We start from the raw sequence: 11,738 nt of genomic DNA on the forward strand, positions 1-11,738 counted from the left end.
TCCACGACCAGGACGAAAACCACACTGTTCCTCCTGAATCCGAGGTTCGACTATCCGGCGTAGCCTCCTCTCCAGTACGCCTGAATAGACCTTACCGGGAAGGCTGAGGAGTGTGATCCCGTGACCGGGTGGGATCACATTGTATTACTGTACTGCTTGAATGTTGTACTTACACTACACATCCATCAGTCAGTCTGTTCCGTGCACCTCCATCACTGCCTGGTTCGGATCTTCAACCCAGCTGGACAGACACAGACTGCAAACGGACAATTAGGACCACAACCCCCCCTACTCCCCATCCAGGACTAATACCGGCCAAGGGTCATGAAACGTGCAGGTGGCATCCCTACAGACCCCTCACACCCTGGTCTCAGACCGTTCAAACCGGCAGGCCTTACAAATCACGCTTCGCCAAAACAACCCGTCAGTCGTAGTTATTTAAATACTTTTTCATGTTTTTAGTCAATCGTTAGTATTTATTCTTTATACTGAACAAGAGTGCAGAGTCCACCAAGTCAGATTGTTTGTTTAACACAGTGTCTGTCAACCTTTTTTGAGTCAAGGCACATTTTTTGCGTTGAAAAAATCCCGAGCAGCCGATATTGACAATAAAAAGTCGTTCTCGCAGTTGTTGGATATGAATTCAAACCATAACCACCCATGCATCACTATAGCTCTTGTCTCAAAGTAGGTGTACTGTCACCACCTGTCTGTCATGACTTGGTCCTGGGTGTTTGCTTTTCCGGAATGCAACGGAAAGTTGGCTCGGGCGAGACGGGAATGTAAATACATGATTTATTTAATATATCAAAATAAAGTACAAACGAAAAGCGCGCACAGTGGCGGAGAACAAACTATGAAACCAAAAGACTATAGCATTAATAAACAAAACTTACTTGGCATGGACTAAAAGGAGCAACATGAACGATGGACATGAAATCAAGTGTCAGAAATGTGCAGAGCATAATTGTGGGATGTCACCAGAAAGACAAACTGAAAACAATGAACTTAAATACTACAGACATGATTAACGAAAACAGGTGTGTGACTCAAAACGTGAAACAGGTGCGTGACGTGACAGGTGAAAACTAATGGTTGCTATGGTGACAAAACAAAAGTGCACAAAAAGTCCAAAAACAAAACCGAACATGACCAAAACAAAAACATGATCACACAGACATGACACTGTCACACCACGCTGTGACTTATTTGGAGTTTTTTGGTGTTTTCCTGTGTTTCAGTTCTTGTCTTGCGCTCCTATTTTGGCGTTGATTGTCATGTACGGATGTACTTTGTGGACGCCGTCTGCTCCACATGCTGTAAGCCTTTGCTGTCGTCCAGCATTCTGTTTTTGTTTACTTTGCAGACAGTTCAGTTTTAGTTTCATTATGCATAGCCATCCTTAAGCTTCAATTCCTTTTTTTAGCGGTACTTGCCTTTTGTTTATTTTCGGTTTAAACATAAGATACCTTTTTACCTGCACGCTGCCTCCCGCATATTGTGATCACGACAAACCATGTTCCCGACATCTACAAAGCAATTAGCGACCTGCTGCCACCTGCTGATATGCCGAGCTCTCGACAGCACAGGCCATACTTGCCAACCCTCCCGGATTTTCCGGGAGACTCCCGAAATTCAGCGCCTCTCCCGAAAACCTCCCGGGACAAATTTTCTCCCGAAAATCTCCTGAAATTCAGGCGGCGCTGAAAGCCACGCCCCCTCCAGCTCCATGCGGACCTGAGTGACGTCAGGTGCGCAACCCCACGTAAATCGTTGGCCAACCAAAAAGTAACCCCAGTACGCTATAGCCAACATTCACCAGGAGATGGCAACAGACAAACAGATCACTCTATTACATTATTCCCCTTTTAGAAATGTATAGAAGTTACTCAAAATAAATAAACAACCCAACCAAAAAATGCAGCAGCTCAATTAAAAAACTGTACTTAAGCCACATTCTTTTTTAAAATTTTTTTTTAGTACTGAACTCTTAACCCTCATTTGTAAAAAAATAACATGCTTATTATACAAACAGTATTTGTACACCTTTAACACAGATTTTTATACTGTCTTCAGAGATTCAGTTTTTTTGGTGGTACTCGAAACATTTCTTGGTACCTGCGAAAGGGTGTTCAGCATGGTTAGAAAAATAGTGACAGAGAATAGAACAAGGATGGACAATTCAACCCTTAACTCAACAATGAGTAGATGAGTGTTATGTGTGCGTATATGTGTAAATAAATGAACACTGAAATTCAAGAATTTCTTTTATTTATATATATATATATACACATATATACACTACCGTTCAAAAGTTTGGGGTCACAATGAAATGTCCTTATTTTTGAAGGAAAAGCACTGTACTTTTCAATGAAGATAACTTTAAACTAGTCTTAACTTTAAAGAAATACACTCTATACATTGCTAATGTGGTAAATGACTATTCTAGCTGCAAATGTCTGGTTTTTGGAGCAATATCTACATAGGTGTATAGAGGCCCATTTCTAGCAACTATCACTCCAGTGTTCTAATGGTACAATGTGTTTGCTCATTGGCTCAGAAGGCTAATTGATGATTAGAAAACCCTTGTGCAATCATGTTCACACATCTGAAAACAGTTTAGCTTGCTAAAGAAGCTACAAAACTGACCTTCCTTTGAGCAGATTGAGTTTCTGGAGCATCACATTTGTGGGGTCAATTAAACGCTCAAAATGGCCAGAAACAGAGAACTTTCATCTGATACTCGACAGTCTATTCTTGTTCTTAGAAATGAAGGCTATTCCATGCGAGAAATTGCTAAGAAATTGAAGATGTCCTACAACGGTGTGTACTACTCCCTTCAGAGGACAGCACAAACAGGCTCTAACCAGAGTAGAAAAAGAAGTGGGAGGCCGCGTTGCACAACTGAGCAAGAAGATAAGTACATTAGAGTCTCTAGTTTGAAAAACAGACGCCTCACAGGTCCCCAACTGGCATCTTCATTAAATAGTACCCGCAAAACACCAGTGTCAACATCTACAGTGAAGAGGCGGCTGCGGGATTCTGGGCTTCATGGCAGAGTGGCAAAGAAAAAGCCATATCTGAGACTGGCCAATGAAAGAAAAAGATTAAGATGGGCAAAAGAACACAGACATTGGACAGAGGAAGACTGGAAAAAAGTGTTGTGGACGGATGAATCCAAGTTTGAGGTGTTTGGATCACAAAGAAGAACGTTTGTGAGACGCAGAACAACTGAAAAGATGCTGGAAGAATGCCTGACGCCATCTGTTAAGCAAGGTGGAGGTAATGTGATGGTCTGGGGTTGCTTTGGTGTTGGTAAGGTGGGAGATTTGTACAGGGTAAAAAGGATTCTGAATAAGGAAGGCTATCACTCCATTTTGCAACGCCATGCCATACCCAGTGGACAGCGCTTGACTGGAGCCAATTTCATCCTACAACAGGACAATGACCCAAAACACACCTCCAAATTGTGCAAAAACTTTTTAGAGAAGAAGCAGGCAGCTGGTATTCTATCGGTAATGGAGTGGCCAGCGCAGTCACCAGATCTGAACCCCATTGAGCTGCTGTGGGAGCAACTTGACCGTATGGTACGCAAGAAGTGCCCATCCAACCAATCCAACTTGTGGGAGCTGCTTCTAGAAGCGTGGGGTGAAATTTCTGCAGATTACCTCAACAAATTAACAGCTAGAATGCCAAAGGTCTGCAATGCTGTAATTGCTGCAAATGGAGGATTCTTTGACAAAAGCAAAGTTTGATGTAAAAAAATCTTATTTCAAATACAAATCATTATTTCTAACCTTGTCAATGTCTTGACTCTATTTTCTATTCATTTCACAACGTATGATGATGAATAAGTGTGACTTTTCATGGAAAACACAAAATTGTTTGGGTGACCCCAAACTTTTGAACGGTAGTGTATATATATATATATATATATATATATATATATATATATATATATATATATTATATATATGGCTAGAATTCACTGAAAGTCAAGTATTTCTTACATATATATATATATATAAAATACTTGACTTGGTGAATTCTAGCTGTAAATATACTCCTCCCCTCTTAGCCCCGCCCCCAACCACGCCCCCGCCCCCCACCCCCCGAAATCGGAGGTCTCAAGGTTGGCAAGTATGGCACAGGCACTCAACAACGGCACATTATTTGCGGATTAAAATGACTGGTTTGCATAAAATATTAGGTGAAATTACATAATGTCCCACGGCACACCAAACAATATCTCACGGTACATTAGTGCGGATGAAAAACACTGGTTTATCATACTTGAAGCTGACTCGGATATAATGGAGTTGCACGTTGCTGTTGTGTCCACAAGAGGGAGCCATTCCCCTTTGTTGTTTATTATGACATGTTTAACTGTTGTCGTAAAAAACATTTTTACAAGTTTGGCGTGTTAAGTAATGAGATTTTGACAGCACTTGGTGTGTTTTTACCATTTTTTGGGTTGCTTTTACTAGAAATGTAAGTGGCAGTGGGAGGTCTTAAGTAAAAATAAAAATAAAAAAAAAGGAAAAAAATAACGACCTCCCATGTGACCCAATGAAACGCAACAGTTGGTGCTAAACTTTTTCATTCAGTTCATCGCACACAGTCTGAACTGCAGCTACACCCCCCACTTGTTTTCTTTTTTGTTTTGTTTTTTTGTCTTGAAAAACACCCATGTTTGCGTGATCATCCCCTGCGTGCGTGGAAATGCAGCCTGCATGCACCTTCTACTGGAATGCTCTTTTTCAGAAGTGAAGTGATGGGAATAATAATCAGTGGACAGCGACACAGGTATGCAACATGGACATGTATCTGATGAGTGGATGTTTGGAGGGTGGGAATGTTTTAAAAAGTACAAAAAAAATTCAGTCCTAAAATAAGGGGTTAATTCTGAGGGGAGTGTCTTCTAATTACATTTTTTTTAATTAGGATGGCATGACTGCAGCGTGACTCTTATTCACTGAATTGTCCTCTTTATTCTTGGAATGATCTTAAAAAGTTCATGCAATGATTGTCAGCGTCATCATGAAAGAATACAGTCAAAAGTTGACATACACGTGTAAAGAACATCATGTCATGGCTATCTTGAGTTTCCAATACAAACTCTTATTTTTTTGTGATAGAGTGATTGGAGCACATAGTATAAAATAAAAGTTTATACAAAAGTATAAATACAGCAATGTTAATATTTGCTTACATGTCCCTTGGCAAGTTTACCTGCAATAAGGTGCTTTTTGGTAGCCATAAACAAGCTTCTGCTTGAATTTTTGACCACTCGTCTTGACAAAATTGGTGCAGTTCAGCTAAATGTGTTGGTTTTCTGACATGGACTTGTTTCTTCAGCATTGTCCGCGCGTTTAAGTCAGGACTTTGGGAAGGCCATTCTAAAAGCCCGATGTAGCCATTCTTTTTCCACTTTTGACGTGTGTTTGGGGTCATCGTCCTGTCGGAACACCCAACTGCGCCCAAGACCCAACCTCCGGGCTGAAGAATTTGGAGGTATTATTATTATTGTCCCATTTACTCTCTGTAAAGCACCAGTTCCATTGGCAGCAAAACAGGCCCAGAGCATAATACTACCACCACCATGCTTAACGGTAGGAATAGTGTTCCTGGGATTAAAGGCCTCATATTTTCTCCTCCAAACATATTGCTGGGTATTGTGGCCAAACTTTTTGTTTCATCTGACATCACACGGACTAAGATAAGACCTTCTGGAGGAAAGTTCTGTGGTCACATTTTCAGTAGAGCCATAATAAATTCATAAAAGAACCAAACTTCATGAATGTTTTTTTGTGACCAACAAGGATGTGCTCCAATCACTCTATCACAAAAGAGTTGTAGAAATTATTGGTAACTCAAGACAGCCATGACATTATGTTCTTTACACGCGTATGTCAACTTTTGATCGCGACTAAGAGAAGGTGTGTACACACTTTTGACTGCTACTTTGTTGCCTGTTTTAGTCACACATTTGAATTATGCATGTCTCCTAAAGTACTCGAATGAAAAAAAAAAAAAGGATTTATATTAGGGATGTCCGATAATGGCTTTTTGCCGATATCCGATATTCCGATATTGTCCAACTCTTTAATTACCGATACCGATATCAACTGATGCATACAGTCGTGGAATTAGCACATTATTATGCCTAATTTTTGACAACCAGGTATGGTGAAGATAAGGTCCTTTTAAAAAAAAATCATAAAATAAAAAAAGATAAATAAATTAAAAACGTTTTCTTGAATAAAAAAGAAAGTAAAACAATATAAAAACAGTTACATAGAAACTAGTATTTAATGAAAATGAGTAAAATTAACTGTTAAAGGTTAGTACTATTAGTGGACCAATCATGTGTGCTTACGGACTGTATCCCTTGCAGACTGTATTGATATATATTGATATATAATGTAGGAACCACAATATTAATAACAGAAAGAAACAACCCTTTTGTGTGAATGAGTGTGAATGGGGGAGGGAAGTTTTTTGGGTTGGTGCACTAATTGAAAGTGTATCTTGTGTTTTTTATGTTGATTTAATAAAAAAAAAACACCAAAAAACAAAAAAAAACAAAAAAAACGATACCGATAAAAAAACAAAACGATACCGATAATTTCCGATATTACATTAATGAATTAAAATTACAATTAAATGAAAATAAAGATACACATTCCTGTGTTTTTGAATGAGAAAGCGTGTACAAACCTTTTTGACTGGTTCTTTATGTTGCCTGAAAAAGGTAAAAAAAACAAAGACTTTACCGTTAAAAATAAATTGCAGCACACATTACACGGTACACATATGTATCCTAAAGTAATCGAATGAAGAAAGAAAAATAATAATTACAAGAAAAATCTACATAAAGTACAGGTCAAAAGTTTAGACACACTTTCTAATGTTTTTGAATGACAAAGTATGCACAAAGTAGTTTTGGTTAGTACTTTACTGCACGTTGCTTAATGTACCCACCCCGGATTGTAATGAATCAAATGTAAATAATCAAATGTATATACTTCTTCTTATGCTTTCTGAGCTCACTGCTCACTGTACATATCCTACCAATTTAGACCTACACTGTTACAATGTCCATTTCTCTGATGATGCAATTGTTGATGACTGAAGTGCTGATATCAACCAAACCTGTAAGTCATGTAAATAATTCAATGTATGTACTCTGATGATGATTAACTTGTGTGATGACAAGTTAAGAACAAGTTTTTCAACTTGTTCTTAAACAACTTGAAAAACTTATTGGGGTGTTACCATTTAGTGGTCAATTGTACGGAATATGTACTGTACTGTGCAATCTACTAATAAAAGTTTCAATCAATCAATCAATCAATCAATCAATTTAAGGCTTAGAAAAGGTAAAACAAAAAAAGAATAAGTAAAATAATGATTTTGTCTTAAAAAAGGTAAAGTTGAATACAAACCCCAAAACCAGTGAAGTTGTCACGTTGTGTAAATGGTAAATAAAAACAGAATACAATGATTTGCAAATCCTTTTCAACTTATATTCAATTGAATAGACTGCAAAGACAAGATATTTAACGTTCCAACTGGAAAACGTTTTTTTTTTTTTTTTTTTTTTTTTTTTTTACAGTAAAACTGAGCTGCCAGTTTTGTACCGTGAAAACAATGGTACTGTTTTTTTCCATTTACAGTAACATGCTGATAAAAACACTGTAAATGTTACGGTAACATTTGTGCAAACTGACCTGTCAGGTTTTTACTGTAAAATCAAATTTTGTTTTTTACATTGTACATAAAAAATAAATAAAAAAATAATAAAAATAATAATAATAATAAAAAAAATTGAGATTTTACAGTAAAAATGTGACAGGTCAGTCCGCACAAATGTTACCGTAACATTTACAGTGTTTTTATCAGCATGTTACTGTAAATGGAAAAAAACCAGTATCACTGTTTTTTACGGTAACATTTTTGCGGACTGACCTGTCAGGTTTTTACTGTAAAATCTAAAAATTTTTTTACATTGTACATAAAAAAATAAAAAATAAAATAAACAAATAAATAAAAAATTGAGATTTTACAGTAAAAATGTGACAGGTCAGTTCGCACAAATGTTACCGTAACATTTACAGTGTTTTTATCAGCATGTTACTGTAAATGGAAAAAAACAGTATCACTGTTTTTTACGGTAACATTTTTGTGGACTGACCTGTCAGGTTTTTTACTGTAAAATCTAATTTTTTTTTTACAATGTACATAAAAAAAATAAATAAATTAAATTAAATTATTTTTTTTGTTGAAATTTTACAGTAAAAATGTGACAGGTCAGTCCGCACAAATGTTACCGTAACATTTACAGTGTTTTTATCAGCATGTTACTGTAAATGGAAAAAAACAGTATCACTGTTTTTTACGGTAACATTTTTGCGGACTGACCTGTCAGGTTTTTACTGTAAAATCCAAATTTTTTTTTACATTGTACATAAAAAAATAAAAAATAAAATAAACAAATACATAAAAAATTTAGATTTTACAGTAAAAATGTGACAGGTCAGTTCGCACAAATGTTACCGTAACATTTACAGTGTTTTTATCAGCATGTTACTGTAAATGGAAAAAAACAGTATCACTGTTTTTTACGGTAACATTTTTGTGGACTGACCTGTCAGGTTTTTACTGTAAAATCTAATTTTTTTTTACATTGTACATAAAAAAAAAAAAAAAAAATTAAAATGAATAAATAAATAAATAAAAAATGGAGATTTTACAGTAAAAATGTGACAGATCAGTCCGCACAAATGTTACCGTAACATTTACAGTGTTTTTATCAGCATGTTACTGTAAATGGAAAAAAACAGTATCACTGTTTTTTACGGTAACATTTTTGCGGACTGACCTGTCAGGTTTTTACTGTAAAATCTAAAATTTTTTTTACATTGTACATACATTTTTTTTTAAATAAAATAAACAAATACATAAAAAATTGAGATTTTACAGTAAAAATGTGACAGGTCAGTCCGCACAAATGCTACCGTAACATTTACAGTGTTTTTATCAGCATGTTACTGTAAATGGAAAAAAACCAGTATCACTGTTTTTTACGGTAACATTTTTGCGGACTGACCTGTCAGGTTTTTACTGTAAAATCTAATTTTTTTTTTACATTGTACATAAAAAAATAAAAAATAAAATAAACAAATAAATAAAAAATTGAGATTTTACAGTAAAAATGTGACAGGTCAGTTCGCACAAATGTTACCGTAACATTTACAGTGTTTTTATCAGCATGTTACTATAAATGGAAAAAAACAGTATCACTGTTTTTTACGGTAACATTTTTGCGGACTGACCTGTCAGGTTTTTTACTGTAAAATCTAAATTTTTTTTTACAATGTACATAAAAAAAATAAATAAATTAAATTATTTTTTGTTGTTGAAATTTTACAGTAAAAATGTGACAGTTCAGTCTGCACAAATGTTACCGTAACATTTACAGTGTTTTTATCAGCATGTTACTGTAAATGGAAAAAAACAGTATCACTGTTTTTTACGGTAACATTTTTGCGGACTGACCTGTCAGGTTTTTACTGTAAAATCCAATTTTTTTTTTACATTGTACATAAAAAAATAAATAAAAAATAAACAAATACATAAAAAATTGAGATTTTACAGTAAAAATGTGACAGGTCAGTCCGCACAAATGTTACCGTAAGATTTACAGGGTTTTTATCAGCATGTTACTGTAAATGGAAAAAAACAGTATCACTGTTTTTTACGGTAACATTTTTGTGGACTGACCTGTCAGGTTTTTACTGTAAAATCTAATTTTTTTTTACATTGTACATAAAAAAAAAAAAACAAATTAAAATGAATAAATAAATAAATAAAAAATGGAGATTTTACAGTAAAAATGTGACAGATCAGTCCGCACAAATGTTACCGTAACATTTACAGTGTTTTTATCAGCATGTTACTGTAAATGGAAAAAACAGTATCACTGTTTTTCACGGCACAAAACTGGCAGCTCAGTTTTACTGTAAAATTTACAGTGCTTTTTTTTATTTTTTTTACTGTAAATATAAAACTGCATTTTTACAGTAAAATTCTGGCAACTTAGCTGCTGGATTTGACTTTTGACTGGTACTGGATATACATGTCGAGGCGATGGCTTACACCATCGTCATCAAACTCGTTTTGATTGAGGGCCATATTGCAGTTATGTTGGCCCTCAGAGGGCCACTTCTAACAGTGAATGATATTATTACACAATTGCCTATGCATTTGATGATTTGTTTTTTTTTATCTACAGTAGTCCTTTTTTATGGTAAAATCCTGCAGCTAAGTTGCCAGAATTTTACTGTAAAAATGCAGTTTTATATTTACAGTAAAAAAAAAAACACTGTAAATTTTACAGTAAAACTGAACTGCCAGTTTTGTACCATGAACAGCCGTGGTACTGTTTTTTTCCATTTACAGTAACATGTTGATAAAAACACTGTAAATATTACGGTAACATTTGTGAGGACTGACCTGTCAGATTTTTACTGTAAAATCTCAACAATTTTTTTATTTTTATTTTTATGTACAATGTAATTTTTTTTTTTGATTTTACAGTAAAAACCTGACAGGCCAGTCCGCAAAAATGTTACCATACAATTTACAGTGTTTTTTTCAGCATGTTACTGTAAATGGAAAAAACAGTACCACAGTACCACATTTTTTCACGGTACAAAACTGTTCTACTGTAAAATTTACAGTGTTTTTTTTTTTTTACTGTAAATACAAAACTGCATTTTTACAGTAAAATTCTGGCAACTTAGCTGCCAGATTTTACCATAAAAAAAGACTACTGTAGATTTAAAAAACAAATCATCAAATGCATAGGCAATTGTGTAATAATATCATTCACTGTTAGAAGTGGCCCTCTGAGGGCCAACATAACTGCAATATGGCCCTCAATTAAAACGAGTTTGATGACGATGGTGTAAGCCATATCCAGTACCAGTCAAAAGTTGAGACACTTTTGTTACATATTCATGTAAATATTATTACTCATGTTATTGAATGAAAAAGTTTTTACAAGTTTTTAAATAACAAGAATTAAAGCGGTAAATATACATTAAAAAATAATCACATTTGCATTACAAGTTGGAGTCAAGCATTTATTCCAAAGTCACTATCGTTCAGAATAAAATAAAAATTAAAAGGATCTCATAATAATATTTTTTTTTTAACTGAAGGGAAATATGTTGCTTAAAAGTGACCTAAGTAGGGCAAAATACATAAATACACAATAAATGGTGATGATTGGTGTTTTGTGTTGTACATTACAAATGTATTTTAGACAACCTTTTCAACATCTTTACTAGCAACGTGTTCAACGAGTGGGCGGAGTCTGTAGTGTGTCTGCTAGTATAGTGTTTTTTTGCCGTGAGATACAGTCTGGTGTGCCGTGGGACATTTTCTAATTTCACCTATTTGGGTTAAAAATATTTTTTGCAAACCAGTAATTATAGTCTGCAAATGATGTGTTGTTGTTGAGTGGTCGGTGCTGTCTAGAGCTCGGCAGAGTAACCGTGTAATACTCTTCCATATCAGTAGGTGGCAGCCGGTAGCTAATTGCTTTGTAGATGTCGGAAACAGCGGGAGGCAGTGTGCAGGTAAAAAGGTGTCTAATGCTTAAACCAAAAATAAACAAAAGGTGAGTGCCCCTAAGCAAAGGCATTGAAGCTTAGGGAAGGCTATGCAGA

The sequence above is a fragment of the Nerophis lumbriciformis genome, linkage group LG39 (genome assembly GCF_033978685.3).
Source record: "Nerophis lumbriciformis linkage group LG39, RoL_Nlum_v2.1, whole genome shotgun sequence".
Taxonomy (NCBI): Eukaryota; Metazoa; Chordata; class Actinopteri; order Syngnathiformes; family Syngnathidae; genus Nerophis; species Nerophis lumbriciformis.